Raw genomic sequence first — 20249 nt, forward strand, 5'->3', positions numbered from 1 at the left:
GACCAGAAACACAACCATGGTGCAAAGCTAAATACTAATACCGCATTTTTGCTGTCCATTTTCATGCCACAAGCAGTGTGAGCTTAAATGAAGAATACATGTTTGGTGTGAATTAATCTCTCTCTCTTTTTCTTCTCTTTCTCTCTCCCTCTCACTTCTCTCCCGCGCCCGCGCGCGCACACAGACACACCTGAAAGATAATAACAGGGACAAGCACCAGCCTGAATTATCACTGTTTTTCAGGATTTTTAATTAACCCACATTCAAGTTCGGGCAGTTACTTTTTAAAAAGTTTCAATCAAAGTCCTCTATCAACGTTTTGCCACTGCTGCCAAAGTCAGAGGAAAGCTGCAGGTTGTTACTTTTCTTCGTGGATTCGCTTTTCATTCGTCTCCAGGTTACACTTTAATACTGCAATTGCATTCTGAATAGTCTTTTAGAATATATTTACTTACCTGGGATGCAGATTCAAGTTTTCTCGTCATTTTCCAAAAAACTGGATTTTTGCATTTTATTAAAGAAATGTCTTTTCTCCTTCGTGATGATTTTTAATCATGATGAAACATAATATGTTTGGAGGCATTACCTTTTGCTTCCCTGAAAGTTAGAAAATGCTGTACCTCAGTTTGAGAGTAGTCAGAGATCCCCGGTCAGAGGACAGAGATCCTTAGTCAGAGGATCTCAATTTTTTTTTCTAGTTTGTTCTTAATAAAGTAGATATTAACCTGCATTCATTTAATATATGATGCTCCTCTCTGAAGAGTAACCTTTACAGACAGAAATCATTTTCATATTCTAACTGAAAATTGCACTACTGAGTATAAGATGATAATTTCCCATAGCCTGCCAGATACATGAACATAATTTAAATTCTAAAAGTTTTATGAAAATGCACAGAGATGATATGATACACAGAGGTGACATTTAGAACTTGCAGGGGAATCTGTGGACCTGGTTGACTCTAAAACTCTACAGTTGATGTTTGAGAGGGGGAGACATTTTTTTTTAAAGTACTGTGGTCATCAAACACCCACTTGTTGAATTTACATTATCATGTATCTTTTAACAACAAAGTCAGGGCCTCTTGATACTTAAATTATTATTGAAGGTAAATTTCACTGTCATCAGGAAATAAACTAGAAAGAATAGCATTGTATGCCATCAAAATCCCATGCCCTTAGTATATGGTCAAGTGATTGTTTTAAAAAATTTGATGTATAATTTACATATGATACAATTTATTATTTTAAAATGTACAATTCACTGGTATTTAGTGTAGTCACAAAGTTGTGCAACCATAAACACTATCTAATTCCAGAACATTTTAATCACCTCACAAAGAAACCCCATATTCATTAGTAGTTATTCCCCATTCCCAATGACTTTAGCCCCTGGCAATCAGTAATATAGTTTTTGTCTCTATAGATTTGCCTATTCTGACCATTTCATATGAATGAAGTCATACAATATGGAGCCTTTTGTGTTTGACTTTGTTGGCTTTGTTGCTTTGCATAACAAAGTTTCATCCATGTTGTGGCATGTATCGATATTTCATTCCTTTTTATGGTTGAAATATATTCCATTGTATGGATATACCACCTTTTTAAATTGCTTAATAATATCACAAGCTTATGTGATGATGTCAAATGTTGCCTGTATTGGAACTCAAAATGTATTGGAGACTGGAAAGTGAACACTTTTGTATCCCTCATCATTCTAAAAAAGTTGGCTTTTTACACTGTTGCCCACCAGCTGGCCTAGAGGTACAGGGGTAGCACATTTTTTTAAAAGCTGGGGCACATCAACTATAAATTAAAAAGTCAGCCTCCACCTGGGAGGCTTGTTAAACCACAGCATGCTGGAATCCACTGTTTCAGTGCGTCTGGGGTGGGGCCTGAGAATCTGCATGCTTTACAGATTCCCAGGAGGTGCTGGTGGCTGCCATACTTTAACAACCCCTGAGTTAAATTGCCATTTAAGTGTAAGCCAAGTTTCTGTATTATTAAACAAGATTTTACTACGGACTTCATTTCTGTAGCTAAGTTAATATTATTTTTTTAATTGCATGAATAGCAAAACATAACCTCATTCAACTAAAGGAGATTTTGCAGGGTGGCAGAAATTAAAAGATGACTCTAAACTAACTCACGTGAATTTGGATCCTCAAATTCTCAAATTTGGATCCTCTACTAGGTGGAGAACTTTACTAATGTGATGACCTGCATAACTCTAGTTATTATCTAGTTATTATTTAATCTTGACCCACTGAACAGGTATATCTTATGGGAAAAATTTCAGTGGCTTTCCGGTAAGAAGGCTTAAATATGAGTCATTGAGGGAGAGGCAGCTGTTTTATTTTAAGGAATAGTTTCTTTTAATTATTGTGACTTCAGAATCTTTGAATTAAGTGAGTTAACAGGGCGACAAAGCACATTAACTTCAAAAGTTTAAATATTATTATTAAGTGTTTACTGAATCATATTCTGAACTTTTTAGTCATGTCTTACTGCTTTAAGAGTCACATTAACTGCAAATTATACCCAACTCCTCTGCTATTTAATTTCTTAATTTATCCTGTGTACGGGGTCAGTGAGATTCAATATGTTGTGACTCTTAGCTTGGTCTGTTTATCCTTAGAAAACAAATCACAATCATGAATATAAAATCTTCATGCTTTTTTCCCTGAATACTAAATAACTAGTCTCCATTTAGAAAATTAATTACTTTTGAAGTGCAGAGTAGCAAATTTTTTGTTCCATTTCTCTCTCTTTTTCATGCAGACTCTGATTGCTTCTGCTCAGGAAAATTTGCCAGGACAAATCACTTCATTGATTAATTCATTTCTGTCTTATGTCTGCACTAGATATATGGCACTTTGCTTAAAATTTTATGTTGTGGGAATTTTGCTTCTGGCAAAAATTCAAGTCTTTCTGGAAGTATGAGCTGCACATGTTTCCTCATTCCCCTTATTCCAAAAAGATTTGAGTTATATCTGATCTGGTAGCTTTGCTTGACCATCCATTTCCCAACCTCTCAAGCTATAACAGAAATGGAACCCCTCCAGTCAGGGATAGAGGACCTCAAAGGAAGGGCTTGCTTAATAAGATGAGGTTGTTTTTTGTTTTCAGTTATCATCTGTTCTCTGTTTACCTGGTGCAGACCCAGGGCTGAGCATTTTATGCACATTTTTCATTTCTTTCTTGACAAAACCCTTTGAGGTAGGTGTTTTAATTTTACATGTTATACAGATAATGAAACTGCGGCACAAAGACATTAAATTACTTAACTGACATCACACAACTATGCTAGGCTGTATGGTCCTTCTGACTCCCAGAGCCTTTTTCCATCACTGCAGAAAGTCCACTGGACAGCACTGTTTTAGAACAACAACAACAAAGCTGGTAAAGTACTAATTAATAGTAAGGATGAGAAGTTGTCAATTCTACTAGAAAAAAATTCTAAAGTTACTAAAATTATTTGAAGTGTTGATGCATGTGAGTTATTTTTTGGCCTTCGTGTGTCAACCATACAAAATTCACAGAGACTTTCTCATGGCCTTAGATACAGCAGCATCAGCAGAAGGAGATTTAATAACCACTTTGGTTATTAAACTGAGGTTGAAAAGGAGAGATTTCCTGCTAGGTCAAGAGGGAGTGTTCTGTTCCCATAGCATATTTTCCATAATTTGTTCAGGTATTCACTGCTTTATTTTGTAGTTTATCTATTTTCATACCTTTCTGTCTGCCTTACTGGAGTAGCTCCTTCAGGGCGAGTACTGTATGTTATTCCTTCTTGGGCTTAGCCAGATAGAGTAGTTGCTCAATAAATCCTTAAGGCATAAGGTTATAGAGAGGTACTATGAAGCTTCTTAGACATCAGTCAATTTTTTTCTGCTGAGATTGCCCCATTTCCTCAGTCCTTTCCTGCTTTTGATTCTGATCCCAGTCTAAGAGGTCAGCATTCACCTTGATCCATCCATCTTAAATGCCACTTCTGGCACCAAATCTATACTTTCTTTGATTTCTTCCAGAAATGCATGTAAGCATCACCTAGATTCAGACACTATGCATGAAGGTTAAAGCTCCCATGATTGATACTGCATGTCCTAGTGGCAGGAACAATTATGAGTGAGCACCTAATTCTAGATGACATGGCAGCAATGAGGCTTTGATGTGTTCCAGGGGGCCAGGGCATTGATTCGGTGCATGTGAGTATGGGGAGGAGGGCCAGTAGTAAGAAGGGAAGGACTGTGTCTTCAGCCCATGAGAAATGAAGTGCTGATTTGTATCGTGAGCCCATGAAGACTGTATTTTAGCCAAAGTCATCATGTTCGATTAGATACTCTCTAGTGAAGCTAAACATGAGCTTTTGACCCAAGACAAGTTCTTTCTGGAAACCAGGCAAATGACAGGTAGTGCAGTTAGATCATGTGAATGTAGGTGTGTAATAATTTGTCTATAGTCTCTTCATTTATCCCATAGACGATGTATTGTACCTAACTTACTGCTGCACATAGCAGGTGCTCAGCAAATATTTGAATTGAATTGAATTAAAATGGAACAGGGCCTGAGCTGAGTTAGAAATCCTCTCAGAGTTCAAAAGCTGAAAAAAGAAGACTTGCTCTTTTAGGATCTTTGCTTTATTTTCTTCTCCCCTCCCTCCTTCTTTCCCTCCTTCCTCCCCTTCCTTTCTTCTTTCATTGCTATTTCCTCCTCAATTTTACTTTCTTTAAGCATGAATTTGCCACATAGCATCTTGATGAGCACTTAGGAAGAAGAAGATTGATGCTATTTGATATCATTAGTGAGAGTTATTTTTGTAACTCTATAATATAATTTTGAGTATTTTGTAGTTAAAATAATTTTAAAAGTATGGGTTGATAGATTTTTCTGCCTAAAAATTCCAGGATATTCAAATGGGAAGCTTATCTTTTACTTTTTGCTTCTGCTATTTGTGCCAAGATATTTAAGTAAATTCTACTATTCAGTGTGCTTGTTAATATGAATTTTGTGGCCTTGTTCAATATGCACAAACAGCTAATGTAATATATTAGCAAAAATTGATTTTACAAGTTTCCTTGGAAATATATGCCTTATATATTTGGAAAGAATAATTTATTAATTAGTAGGAAAGAAGGATATCTATTAAAATATTCATAATAGTGACTACAGGTTCCTTTCCACTCTTTGAGTATCATTCTATCCTTTTCTCCCTCTGACTTATGCTTTAGCACTTAACTCCTTTTTTCCCCTACTCTTTCACTGTCACTGACTGAACTACTTGTTTCTTGCATAGTGGCACCAAAATATTTACCTAGAGATATAGGTCTTGGTCCTGGACATTTCTCTGAACCTGTCTTTGTACCTTGAATAGAAGTAAAAGGAAATGTTGCTTTTTAAAATGACCTCTTTTAGAGAGATCATGAGCAAAGCCAGAGTCCTAATTACTTGCTTAGAGTAACAAAATGTTGACCGATATAGGAACTTTCTAGATATTCTTGTGGTTTTCAATCACATTGCCATCAGATTAAAAATTGTTCTGTAATAACATTTCACCCACTTCCATTCTGACTTGTTTCCTTGAATGGAATATGTAAGGGGGGTGCCTCACTGGCATAAAGGGAATTGAGCAGAATCTCAGTCTGCCAACAAGAATGTATTGTACATGTGATAATGTCATGTTTGTTTCAGTGAAAAAAAAGGTGCCAACCATTGACCTTTGTCAGTGGTTCCCAAACCTGCCTGCACTTTAGAATTGCCAGGGGATCTTTTAAAACATCCTGGTGATGTGTAAATCATAATGTGTGGATGTGAGACCCAGACATGAATAGTTTTTTAGAACTCCTCAGGTGATCACAGAGTGCAGCCAGGGTTTAAAACCACAGATCTAGGCCAACCTTGTGATACTAGCAATCTTAGTTCATTTTTCTTAAGGTAGAGATATTGGCAAGTTTCATGTGATTCTAAACAAAGCCAGTGCCACAGGACAAAGGCCTTGGAAAGCTTCCCATCCCTCTCTCCTCTTTTCAAGGCCCTCCCAGGTTCAGAGTAATGCTAGAAGAAGGAATATGGACTAGAGTGGTTGACCTCATATAGTTTTTGCAAGCTAGAGGATCTTCAGGAAGTCAATCAGTCTTACCCGAATATACAAATCCATCAGCAGTTGGGAGGATAACCAAACCAGCCCCCAAAATATGGTCCCAAATGTCATTGAACAGGATACAGGCACATAATACATAATAGCTATCCTATTCATGTATTCCTTATGTGCCACCTTAGTTCCTGGTCTCTGCTGCACTTCATCTTGACTCTCCCCTTCGTCTCTCTTTTGTTGCGTCATTATTTTACTTTCGTTGCGTCGTCATCTGTGTGACTCACTGGCACAGGCACTGGGCTTGATGCATGGGCACTCGGCTTGCCACACAAGCACTGACTCAGGCACTCAGCTCACCATGTGGGCACTCATCTCACCAGGGGCACTTACATGGGCACTCAGCTCGCCACATGGGCACTTGCGTGGGCACTTGGCTCACTGTGTGGGCACTCAGCTCACTGCTCAGGCACTTTGCTTGCCACACAGGCACTCGTGTGGCACTTGGCTCACCATGCGAGCACTCGGCTTATTGTGCAGGCCCTCAGTTCACTGTGTGGCACTCAGCTCAATGTGCAGGCACTCAGCTCATCATGTGGGCACTGGATCAGGACGTGGGCACTGACTTGCCACACAGGCATCCTTTCTCCTCTTCTTTTTTTACCAGGAGGCCCCAGGGATCAAACCCAGGTCCTCCCATATGCTCAGCAGAGGCCTTATCACTTGAGCCACATCAGTTTCCCAATAGCTATCCTTTTGTCAACTACATTATGTTCTTGCTGGTCCTTTTTCTTCTTTACTTTCTTTCTCAACATATAATTTGTTAGAATCAGACTTGTTGTTTTCTGTTATTTACTAGATATAAGATTTAGTTATCATTTATTATTTCAGTGATTTATTTATGTGTTTTTAGGATAAAGCTTTCATCATTTATAAGGTTTAGCTATTTGTTTTTATTAGTTTTGAAGAGCACTGATAGTTCCATTTAAAAGTTAACCATGATGCATCTCTGACAAACCTGGAGTAGTTAATATCTGCTACTAAGGTTGCTACTACAGACTTAAGAAAAAGAAGGTCCTCACATCTGTCTGTCTGGTTGTGGCAGCCAAGGTTGAATGGGGGAACACAAGAAATTCTAAAAACATGGGGAAGGGGAAATAATCCTTACAACTCAGAAATAAACTTGTAAGCAGAAAAGAAAAGTTAACCATGAACTTTCCAGATGGTCCAAATGACCATTTTAATATTCTTAGTGATAGAAAGTGAGAACACAGATACAAATCAATTATTTATTGTGTGTCTTCCAAATGTTAAATATTCCCCTAAGGAAACTATTTACTTAGTGGTCTGCCAAACCTTCTTCAAAGACAAAGATCCATATATAAGCAGTTCTTATACATGACAGAGTTTTCAGAGTGTGAGTGTGTGAGTTGTGTGGAGGTATAGATTAAATTTACCTCTGGGAAGGGATCTAGGAAGAGACAGAATTGGATGTATATCTTGTAGAGTGGGTGAATAGGGCTTCAGGGGTTACTAGGGGGACAAATTACATTAATGGCAAAAAGGATGTCAGATGCATGGAATGGAATTGAGTGGAAATGGAAGGATCATGTAGTGGTGGAAAAGTCTCAAATAATAACTAGAGTTTCTGGTGTGTTTGCAGTTTGGAATTTATCCTGTATACCATGGGGAACTATTGAAAAATTTTGAACAATGGAATCAGTTAAGTAGATCTCTTTATTTTAGGAGGATAACTCAGAAATGTATTAGATGGTAGATTAGAACAGGGTGAGTCTGGGAATCAGAATCCTCAGTTAAAGGTATTGTGGCAATCCAAGTGAAAATTTTATTAATAAAGTACTTTAAACTACATTACCTCATTTGGTATAAACGTAATTGTTACACTTGAAAGGGCTTGATACCGTTCTCTAGAGAGTGAGGCATTGGTGGTCTTTAAGGGAATGCCGTCCCTAGGAAGGTGAAGATGAGCATGAACTACACAGAGTCAGAGAATGGAAGGAAAAGTGAAGAAAGCAAATACAAGTCTAAGCCTGCTTATTTTTTGAATAGCCAAGTTCCGAATTTGTTACCCAAGATATAGATATTGGAAGCTAGGCATTTTCTCTGAACAATTAACTAAGTCCCTTGTGTAGCAAAAGAGGAAATGTTATAGTCTATTTTTATAGAGATCATAGTCACCACTTGACCAAAATAATAAATATTTTTTTTAAGGATGGAAATGATTTGAGCATATATGCCATGCCAGACTAATCTTTATCAAGTGCCCATCTCAAAGGTATTTACTTCTCTCACCTTTAAAATCATTTTGTCTTTTCTACTTGTACCATTGTGAGCTTTGAGTCAGCAGTCTGCCAATAAATAGGCTTTTTAAAATAGCCACAGGTTTGAAGGTTATCATATTTTTATTGCATAAACTAGTATCTTTGAAAATTGCTTATAACTTATGGTTTTACATAAAAACAGGGCATTGGAAAATAATTAATTCATAGACTAAGCTTGCCAGAATTCGTTTTTTGGTTTTTTGTTTTGCTTTGTTTTGTTTGTTTTTTTCAGAATTAGTTTTTAAATTGATTTTAGAAATCTTTTAATTCATTAAAAATACAGTAGAGGGAAACGGACTTTGGCCCAGTGGTTAGGGCGTCCGTCTACCATATGGGAGGTCCACGGTTCAAACCCCGGGCCTCCTTGACCCGTGTGGAGCTGGCCATGCGCAGTGCTGATGCGCGCAAGGAGTGCCGTGCCACGCAAGGGTGTCCCCCGCGTGGGGGAGCCCCACGCGCAAGGAGTGCGCCCGTGAGGAAAGCCACCCAGCGTGAAAAGAAAGAGCAGCCTGCCCAGGAATGGCGCCGCCCACACTTCCCGTGCCGCTGACGACAACAGAAGCGGCCAAAGAAACAAGACGCAGCAAATAGATGCAGAGAACAGACAACCAGGGGAGGGGGGGAAATTAAATAAATAAATAAATCTCTTTAAAAAAAAATACAGTAGAATTTTATTATCTACCATATGTTTCCTTTGATACGTTATGGATACATGAAGTGGTAAATTAATGAGTCATTAAATTTAGAAAGGGAGAAAGTAGCAGCTATCAAGGACTGAAAAGTAATATGTATTTCCTTGTATAATATAGCTGTATTGTACAATTTAGGAGTCAGATACAAGACTCGTCTATTTAAGAAGTATGGCTGAATGGATTATTCATGAAAAATGTTGGTTGTAGTAAAGTTTCCTTTGATGGATTTCAGGGTGGGTGAATTATTATGTGCATATACACACATGCATATAATATATATATGCACACATACATACATATATATATATATAAAATACACACACATACATTTTGGGATACTCCTTGGTATTGTATTTATTTTGAACATATAAAGAATATACCCTTTTGGAAACTTATTCATTTTAATGGTCGGAAATATCCTGTATGCTTTGAATCTGACTTTTGCCTACCTGTAACATAAGAAAAAAATGGTAAGTGTCTGCTTCTGCCTTTGACTTGACCACAGTGCTATCCAAAGGGATTATGTCCAGTTTAAATGAATGGGACTCATTTTTGTAGATGTTCATTGAGCAGTTACTGTGTCCTCAATGCTGTTCTTGAGATGTTAGTAAACAGGTTTTGCTTTTGAGGAGTTAATCTTTTTACAAATTTAAATCTTACCCTGGTGGAAGTATACTGGAGCACAGGACAATAAAATTAAATGTTAAATTGTATGGCGCAGATTGTAAGTCTGCGGGAAGTCAAAAAATGAAGAGACAAAATAAAGGCTTGAATGCATGAAAAATGTCTCTGTGGGCATATGAGGAACAGTTCTTCCTCTTGAATATGGAACATTTGCTGTCATTTGATAATTTAAGCCTCTTTTGCCCATGCCCCCCCCCCCTTTTGCTACATTCAGAAACAAAAGACAAACCTTGATTACTTGTTTCATATTATTTATTTAAATGAGAAACTTGGATACAGAAGTTGGTTGAGCTGTGCATCCTTACTCTGAAATGTATTTATCTCCCCCCAGTATTTCACCCTGCCAAATTCAAAATAATAGTGCAAAGAGGAAAATACACAAGCAAAATTTAACATTAAAACACTCTTCTTGTATGTTCTATTCAACACTTACTGCTTTGAAAATGTTACACAATTTCCACAGTTAAGTCTGTCCCAATTTGAGGCTTAATTTTTGGTAGTGGCAGCTGCTCTTTTGTGATAAACTCTTGCTACTGAAATTTCAAAGATTGAATTGGTATGCATATGACTCTTGGCTACTCTGAAGAATTTTGAACATAGATGGCAATGCTGCCTACAAAGTGGATTCCTGTGAAGAAGCATAATGAGTGGAATCAATTTTAAATATCCAAGTGTGGCTGGTGCAAGCTGCTCTTAAGTCCTTTAAGATACAGCACATTCTGGCCACCATCCATTCCACAAGAGAGTATCCAAAATTGCTTCTGTCTTGCCTATGATTCCAACAGATTCACATCCTATCTTTTTTTTTTTTGAAACTATTCAGTATTGTCTTCTCAACTGAAGAAATCAAGCAAAAGCAAGATAGTTTTGTGTGTCTCAATAAATTATTCAAAAGGTTATACCAACTCCTCCACCTCCTAAAAAAGGTAAAACACCAATAAGAATTCCAGCTGTCTATTAAGAGGGAGATTTTCAAAACATCTTCATCTTTCAATTTTTAAAATGAGAATCCTCCAAGAATCTTTCAGTTTTGGGGGAAATTACTTAGTTTTAAGTTGTATTAGAATCTATAGCATTCAGGCAAGTGAAGATACTATTTAACCAAATAGTCTCCTTACTAATGATAACATATAAACACTTTTACTTTGAGATGGGTTGGGATTTCTCTGAATAGTGGCTGAGAAAATGTACCTCCATGCAGTAAGGTTTTGCTTATATAAATACATGGGGAGTGCTGGCTTTTTAAAAATGTGAGGCTTTGATAGTATGGCACATAATCTTCTAGAGATTTGTTTGGGTAATTGTACTATTGGTGAACACTCACTGAAAATAAGTCGTGAAGCAAAGATTGGTTTGGGCTTTTTTTTGTGTGTACAAGTATAATTGTGCTTGTTTATTAAATTCTGTTACAATCCAATATTTTAGGCTATGCAGTTCCAATGAGAAAATTTTAATATGTTCACATACAATCCTATTTGAGATTTGTAGAATAGAGTTTAAGTTCCACTGATTAATTCCCTGAGAATGCTTATATGATAGTAATAAAGAATGAAAAGTTATTTGCTTATTTTATATGTCCTCATTCATTCACCTAAAAATCTCAGACACACATTTTAGTTGATCAAGACACATTTGGAAAGTTACACAATATTAAATATAATACACATGCATAACACACACAGCCATGAAAATAGCAACAACCCATCCCATATTAACCTAGGAAATCTTCACCAACCTGCTCTTTTGCCAAAATAATTACAGTTCAGAAACATGCGATAATTATTGCTCACTTGATATAAATTATTGCTTGTCTAAGGTCAAGGTAAAACGCTACCTTGCAAGTTTTTAGCAATGTATTGGAATGTTTTAAGGCTTTTCATTTAGGAGAAGTACTTCTTATTTTATGTAGAGTGCTTATATAATTCTCAGAAAGAAATTCTTGCTAATGACTTGGGTAATGAAACATAGTAGAGATGTATGAGAGCCCATCCATGGAAATCTTTTGAGAAAACAATGGGTGGAATTATGTGGTTTTCCTACTCATAATTGGGAAGGACCAATAGCTTCATGTGACTCTGGTTGTCATATGCTTTTACCAGGGCAAACAAGGTACTTCAGACCCTGACTGCAGTTTCCCCATGCAGCTTTACCTGAACTTCCACATATGTGCACCTTCACTTTGATTTAAACTTTTTTTTTTTCTGTAGTAGCTTTTGGTCCCATGTATTCTTAGTTGTCTTTCATCTCCTCTGTGAAACCCTTCCTAATGCATCCCAGTGATAAGTGCCTTCTCACCAGGGATGGCACAACATGCACTGTATGGCTCATTACAGCATTTCCACATTGCATTTTGGTTGTCGGTTTCCATAGCTCTCTCTCTTGAAGGAGTGTGGTTTCTTCAAGAGGTAGAGCCACTGGGATCTAAAGATCTGCCCATATAATAGGTGCTAAGTAAATATGTGTGACATAAGTGAATGAAATTTCTTACAAAACTTTAAAAAACAGAACATACAAGAGCATCTGTCCAGTCACATGTGAACTACTCAATTCATTCAGCATTCTCTTCAGCAGAGGAAGAAACTTGGGATACCATTTCTAACTTGTGGAATTAGAATTCAATTCACCCTTAGATTTACTCAATCCCTCTTATTTTAAAAAGGTAAACAAAAAGTAGGTCAATCAAATCACATTTTCATTTGAACAGGTCCAAGAATCTATATAGATTTTGAACTGAATTGGCACACACTCATGGACAACTTCCTAAGGGCTTTTACTCCTGGCATTCAGACTTTTAAGAAAGAAAATTAAGTGATTGGAGTAGAGTACAATTGTGAATGCAGAAGAAGGGAAGAAAGATGACTGTGGCCAGAAACATGAGAGAAAGAGAACTATAAGTTTCTTTATTCTAAGTAGCGGTGGGAGAATCTACTTTTTGGCCTGCGCGGCGGATGCACCATTTCTATGGGTAAGTTTTCCCCATGTTTCCTGTCAAGCCAGGGTTTTAATGAAACAAAAAGATACCGGATCCCTCTCGCTAACACCTCTTCATCCCTCCAACATCCCAGCCACTGCCAGCCAAGAGCATTTCTTTCAGTTCCTTTTATCCTTTTTGACCAAGAACAAGATCTGAGATATGTGAGATCCTGTTTGATTCCAGCATGGAGAAAACACAGTGTATTTTAAAGCAACTGGTTACCTGTTACTGTCAATAGCTATATTGTCAGTATTTTATCATGGATCTAATGTTTTAACATTTTTGAGACACATACATTTTAGATTTGTAGAGTAAAACTTATTTTTAAGAAAATAGAGCCAATATTCTTGATATTTAAAAGTCTTTTAAAAAATATAAAAATGGTAGAGTTTAGCTATAATCTAGCCATCAGTATTTGTTGCGTATCCACTGCATCCCACACCCGGCTTGCACGGGCTGTGTGGGACATTCTAAAACTATATATTTTGTGCCAAGAATCAGAGTTTCTGCTCTTTTGGCTGCTAGCCTTAGTTACCTGTAGCTGAAGAGTCAACACTAAAACATGTAAAACACCAAAAAATTATTAAAAAAGCAGATTGCTAAAAATGAAAGACCATTAAGATGGAGCAAAGGTTTAGTGAAATATTATAGAAGACAGTGTTCCATTCAATAAAAATAGTTCCAACCATTATGAGATTAGTAGAAAAATTGGTTATTTAGACAGACTTCTATAACTGGCTAATCTTGTGAACAACAATAAGGAAATCCTATTCAGGTAAACTCATCCTTATTGGAATGAGACAAAGGATCCACTAAAATATGTAATCACTTAGACTGAAAAAACTTATTTTCAACTTAGTGTGAATTGCAGTAATATTGAAAAATAGGTGACTTATTTTGAAGTGTTTGTTTTAATAGGTCCAAAACAAAATGTAGTTATTAAAATTTAAGAATTACATAATTATAAAGAGAAAACACATCTGAGAAATATGATTGTAATGCTCAGATGTTTAATAAATAGACACTGAAAAAACAGTGCTTGCTGAAACAGTGATGTATGGAGTGAGTATTAACTAGATTATGAAAACTTTAAAACCTATTATTTTTATTACAGTAACTATTAGAAGCAGCAGTATTTCATCTAATGAAGCTTGGCAAATACTTGAGAGCAATGATTAAGTTTCCAGTGGGACTTACTTTGGAAAAACTAGGTTTTAGAATGCATTTAAATAGGGAATGCATTAAATTATTGATTTTTTAAAATTCTCAGCCCTTAGAGGAACTGGGTAGATTTAGCATTAATTTTTAAGGGATGTGATATTTTCATCCTGTTGTTTGAAAATAATTAATTATTTTAATTATTTAAAATGAGGATTGGGTCAAACATTCAGTATGAGAAGACTTGCAACAAATTCAGCCTTGTAGTTATGGACCTTTGTAGACAATATTAGTTATAAAAGTACATGTAGGCTTTGTTTTTGAAAAAGCTTTCTATGACATCAGATATATCTATTTCATAATTAAAGCATTGGTGTTTTCTTTCAAATTATTAGATTATAATATTATATAAATTTATAAATAATATGGTTAAAATAATGGGTACTCCTTAAACTCTTAACATTGTGTTATTTCTACCTTTTAAGAAAAGAATCCTCTTTCAACTTCTGTTCTATTTCTCTTCTTCCATTTATAGCTAAACTTCTACAAAACGTTTTCTGTGATCACTGTCTCTATTTCCTCTCCTTGCATTCACTCTTCAACCTTACTTAAACAATCCTCTCAAAAACTGTCCTTCTTGTGCTTTCCATTTCCCTAGACATTATCAGTATTCTTGGTCCTCATTTTATTACCTATGCAGCTTTTGACATTTACCTTTTTCTCAGTATGGAGACACTTTGTTCAGTTGGCTTCCAAAAATATCACACATGCCTGGTTTTCCTGGCTTTCTCACTGGCTGCTACTTCAATCTCTTTTTCTGATTCCTTCTTATTTCCCCAACTCTAAACATTGAAGTTCCTAAGACTCATTTCTTGGATCACTTTTCTGTCTCCACTCCTGCCATGGTTATCTCAACCCTGTATCCTCTAGAGTGATGATTTCCAAATTTATCTCTAGACTTGAATTCTTACCTGAACTCCAGAGACACATATCCAAATGCCCACTTAAATATTTAAAACACGTGCCAAATTTGATGTGTCCAAAATTCATCTCCTGATCTTCCTCCCTCCCCAAGCCCTAACTTCCACTATTTTCTTTAACTCAGTAAATGAGCAATTTTCAGTTGCTCAGGACCCTCATCTAAGAGTCATCTTTGATTATTCCCTCTCTCTTACAACCTAGATTCAATCCATCAGTAAATTTTTTTAGTTCTAACTTCAGTATCTCTCCTGGATCAATTTTTCTCATGATCTCCATCCACTGATACCATTTGTCCAATCCCCCATCATTCCTTACTTGGATTATTGCAGTAGATTCTGATCTCCTTGTTTTTGCCCTACCCTAAAAGTAGACAATGATTTTGTTCAAATGTAATTCAGATTATGTCACCCCCATACTCAAAGGGCTATTTCCTGTCTCTCTCAGGTTACACTTTGGAAGGCCAGCATCTCTTCTTTCTGTACCTTCTTTCTCTAAGTCCCTTTCTTATCAAGTATTCCATTCTCCCAGTCAGCCCTCTGACCTCTTCTCCCAATCAAATCTCCATTTCTTTATATTGACTACTCATTTGCAGCTTTCTTCACTGATTATCAGATCAATGTAATCCACACTGAACTGTGAGTGACCAAAATTTATAAGAACACATTTACTTCTTAAAAGAGGAGCACATTAACATCAACGATTCTGTAACTGACTTAAGTGTAAAGTTGATATTTTTGAGGGCTTGGGGCAAGGGCTTTCAGGGATTGGATGTTTTCCATTGCTCTATGTCTAAGACCCCAATCTATTTTTCCCTTGGTTGGCAATTTGCCTTAATCTCTAGGTTGGCAGTGGATTTATTTAATTGTCATTAAATAAAAACATTGATTATGTGACAAGAGAGACCATCTTGGTTATTACCATCATTATTAAGTACAACCATTTGTTGAGGTATTCATGGTACGAGATACTTTATATTTGCATTCTCATATAAGCTTACAAACCTATGGTAGAATTATTGTTTTTCATATTCTATTCATCTTTTTTTTTTTAAAGATTTATTTATTTATTTATTTCTCTCCCCTTCCCCCCCACCCCGGTTGTCTGTTCTCTCTGTGTATTTGCTGCGTCTTCTTTGTCCATGTCTATTGTTGTTAGCGGAACGGGAATCTGTGTTACTTTTTTGTTGCGTCAACTTGTTGTGTCAGCTCTCCATGTGTGCGACACCATTCCTGGGCAGGCTGCACTTTCTTTCGCGCTGGGCAGCTCTCTTATGGGGCACACTCCTTGCGCATGGGGCTCCCCTATGCGGGTGACACCCCTTCTTGGCATGACACTCCTTGCGCATGCATCAGCACTGCACATGGGCCAGGTCCACACGGGCCAAGGAGACCCAGGGTTTGAATCGTGTACCTCCCATGTGGTAGATGGACGCCCTAACCACTGGGCCAAGTCCGCTACCTCTATTCATTTTTTAACTCCCTTAAAGTCATAGAACTGGAAGGTGACTGAGGTAGGATTTAATGTAGACTTTTTTTTTTAAAGACATTTTATTTATTTCTCTCCCATTCCGCTCCCCCAACCCAGTTGTCTGTTCTCTGTGTCCATTTGCTGCATGTTCTTCTTTTTGTCCACTTCTGTTGTTGTCAGCGGCACAGGAATGTGTTTCTTTTTGTTGTTGTTGTTTTTGTTGCGTCATCTTGCTGCATCAGCTCTCCATGTGTGTGACACCATTCCTGGGCAGGCTGCACTTTCTTTTGCACGGGGTGGCTCTCCTTATGGGGCACACTCCTTACACGTGGGGCTCCCCTACCCAGGGGACACCGCTGCATGGCAGAGCACTCCTTACATGCATCAGCACTGCGCGTGGGCCAGGTCCACACAGGTCAAGGAGGCCCTGGGTTTGAACCGCGGACCTCCCATGTGGTAGACAGATGCCCTATCCACTGGGCTAAGTCCACTTCCCTAATATAGACTCTTAAGGTTACGATTTTACTTCTCAACACTGCCTTTGCTATATCCCATAAGTTTTGATATGTTGTGTTTTCATTTTTATTCATCTTGAGATATTTACTAGTTTCTCTTGCAATTTCTTCTGATTCACTGATTGTTTAGGAGTGAGTTGTTTTGCTTCCACATATTTGCAAAATTTCCCTTTTCCCACCTATTATTGATTTCCAGTTTCATTCCATGTGCTTAGAGAAAGTGCTTTGTATAATTTCAATCTTTCTATATTTATTGAGACTCTTTTGTTACCCAACATGTTGTCTATCCTGGAGAAAGATCCATGAGCACTTGAGAATGTATAACCTGCTGATTTTGGGTACAACATTCTGTATATGTCTGTTAGATCTAGCTTGTTTATCATATTGTTCAAGTTCCCTGTTTCCTTGTTGTTCTTCTATCTAATTGTTGTATTGATGTGAGTGACAAGTTGAAGTCTCCAACTATTATTTTAGAGATGTATATCTCTCCTTTCAGTTTTGCCAGAGTTTGCCTAATGTATTTTGGGGGCACCATGGTGAGGTGCATAGATATTTATGACTGTAACTCCTTCCTGGTGGATTGTCATTTTTATAATTATATAATGGCCTTCTGCATCTACTAACTTTTTGCTTTTAAAGTCTGTTTTGTCCTGTTTTAATATATCTACTCTTGCTCTTTTTTGTTTACTCTTGGTGTGAAATATCTTTTTCCAACCTTTCACTTTCAGCCTATTTGTATCCTTGGTTCTCAGGTGAGTCTCATGAAAACAGCATATAGATGACCCATGTTTTTTTTATCCATTCTTTTAACCTGTATCTTTTAATTGGGGAGTTTAATACATTAACATCCAATGTTATTACTATAAAGGCATTACTTATTTCAACCATTTTATCCTTTGGCTTTAATATGTCATATTTTGTTTTTGTCTGCCTTTTTTATCCTTTTGGTTACTTTTTCTGATAATCTTCACTTCCACACGCTCCTCCAAGCCTCTGCTTTTTCCTTTTGCCTTGCAGAACTCCCTTTAGTATTTCCTGCAGAGCCAGTTTCTTGTTTACGAACTCTCTTAGTTTCTGTTTATTGTGACTGTTTTAAACTCACCTTCATTTTTGAAGGACAGTTTTGCTGGATAAAGAATTCTTGGCTAGCAGTTTTCTCTTTCAGTATCTTAATTGTATCATACCAGTTTCTTCTTGCTTCCATTGTTTCTGATGAGAAATCTGCAGTAAGTCTTACTGGGCATCCCTTGCATGTGATGTTTCACTTCTCCCTTGCTGCTTTCAGAATTTTCTCTTTGACATCTCACATTCTGAGTAGTATTTGTCTTGGAGTAGGTATATTTGGATTTATTCTGATTGGAGTCTGCTGTGCTTCTTGGATATGTATAATAATGTCTTCAAGAGAGTTGGGAAATTTTGGGCCATTATTTCCTCAAATACTCTTTCTGCCTCTTTTTCCTTCTCTTCTGCTTCTGCAACTCTCATGACACATATATTGTTGTGCTTCATGCTATCATTCTGCTCCGTGAGCCCTTGCTCAAATTTTTCCATTCTTTTCTCTCTGTTTCTTTTCAATTTCAGCTCTTCTGCCCTCTAAGCCACTGATTCTTTCTTCTATGATTTCAAATCTGCTGTTGTATGCCTCTAGTATATTTTTATTGTTTTTCATTATTTTTATTTTATTTTCTTTCTAGTGTATTTTTAATCTTACCTATTTTGTCTTTCATTATCATAAACTCTGTTGTTTTCCTATCCAAGGTTTCAAATTATTCTTTGTGTTTGCCCAGTGTCTTCTTAATGCCTTTTATCTCTTTAGCCATGTTGTCCTTCAACTCCTTGATATGATTTAGGGGGGTTGTATGAATATCATTGATTAGTTATTTCCAGTCCTGTGCCTTGTCTGGAGCTTTGATTTTTTTCCTTTGCCTGAGCCATGTTTTTCTTTTTTTCTTAGTCTGACTTGTAATTTTTTGCTAATATCTAGACATCTGATTATAATGGTGAGTTTACTCTGATGGTCAGTTCCTCTTGCTTATCTAGAGATTTAGTGTTGCATGAGTGTGTGTTACCACTGTTCTTTGATTCTTGTTTCAACTTGTTCTAGGTCTTTAGGATTGTCCATTTTTAACTGCTCAAGCCAGAGCCATGGGGTGCAGACCACTTTCCAGGGACCTTGGGGGCGGGGGGGGAGTGCAGTAGAGGTACAAAAATGCATCTTTATTTATTCATTTTTTCCTTCTTTGCATGCACTTTCCTGGTCTGCCAGCAGATGGCACTCTTAGGCAGAACTCTCTGCTCAAACACTAGGGGGACTGTGTTCACTGGAACTCATCCTGGACAGCCCAGGTAGATTCAATGTCCAGGAGAAGGGCAGGTTATTCAGAGCCAAACTTCGCAAATCAAACTTGCTCTGAAGCTGCTCTCTTCCCTCAGCTGGTCATCCTTTCCCTTTTCCCAGGAATGAATTAAATTTCCACTCCACAACCAGTCCAGGTCAGTAGGAATGGTGTTTGAAAAAGCTTTTTCTCCTTAGTTCTGTGCCAGCATCTAGGGAAAACTACGTTGCAGACCCCCAGCCTGGAAGTGTGGGACCTGTAGGACACCACAGACCAAGTTCACTGACCAAAAGCCAGATTGGCTGTGAGCTGAGTCCCTCTCTCTCACCTTTCTTGGGACAGTGGGCACTTGTGAACCTCTCAGTCCATAACTGCCAGCCAGGGCACCAGAGGACCCACTGCTGCTTGCTTAAGGGTGCCAGTAGCTGCAGCTTTATTCACAGATCTTTGCCACTGAGTATTCTTTTCTTCACCCCTCCGTTTTCTGGGTGGTACTCCACCTTTCCCTGGTGTCTTAAATCCTAGAACAGTTTTTCAGTTTCTGCCTGCCCTCTAGCTATTTTTCTGAGAGAGAAGTGAGACCTGTGCCTCTTTAATCCTCCATTTTCCTGAAAGTCTCCAGAGATAGGATTTGAACCCTGGTCTGCTGATTCCAAATCATCTGCTCTTAATGACTACACAGTTCAGTGAAAATAGGGTTTACCCATATTAGTGGTTAAGATTTGACATACAGTAGTTCATCTTAGCATACATAAGAACTAATCTCTATGGAAAAGTATATAATAGGATTACTTAAAAAAACCAGAATCTAGTTTTGAAAAATAGATGCTCTTGGTTTCAAGTTTACTGCAATCATCGTACTTTCAGAAGTTGAGACATTTGTCATTGTTGCTCTTCTGCCTCCCTTTTTGCATTCCTCACTTAGCACGAGACCTGACACACAATACCAACCTGTGGGTTAGTCTGCCCTCTCTATCACTGCCTGTCTCACTCTTGTATTTCCCAAGTTC

At 37.4% G+C, this 20249-nt stretch overlaps 1 protein-coding gene across 4 annotated transcripts in view; it reads left to right on the forward strand.

The window, feature by feature from the left end:
• PTPRZ1 (protein tyrosine phosphatase receptor type Z1) overlaps positions 1-20249 on the forward strand; it is a 212137-nt gene that overhangs the window by 1049 nt on the left and 190839 nt on the right. The gene's annotated exons all lie outside the window — the stretch shown is intronic.

Source organism: Dasypus novemcinctus, chromosome 5 (genome assembly GCF_030445035.2).
Source record: "Dasypus novemcinctus isolate mDasNov1 chromosome 5, mDasNov1.1.hap2, whole genome shotgun sequence".
Taxonomy (NCBI): Eukaryota; Metazoa; Chordata; class Mammalia; order Cingulata; family Dasypodidae; genus Dasypus; species Dasypus novemcinctus.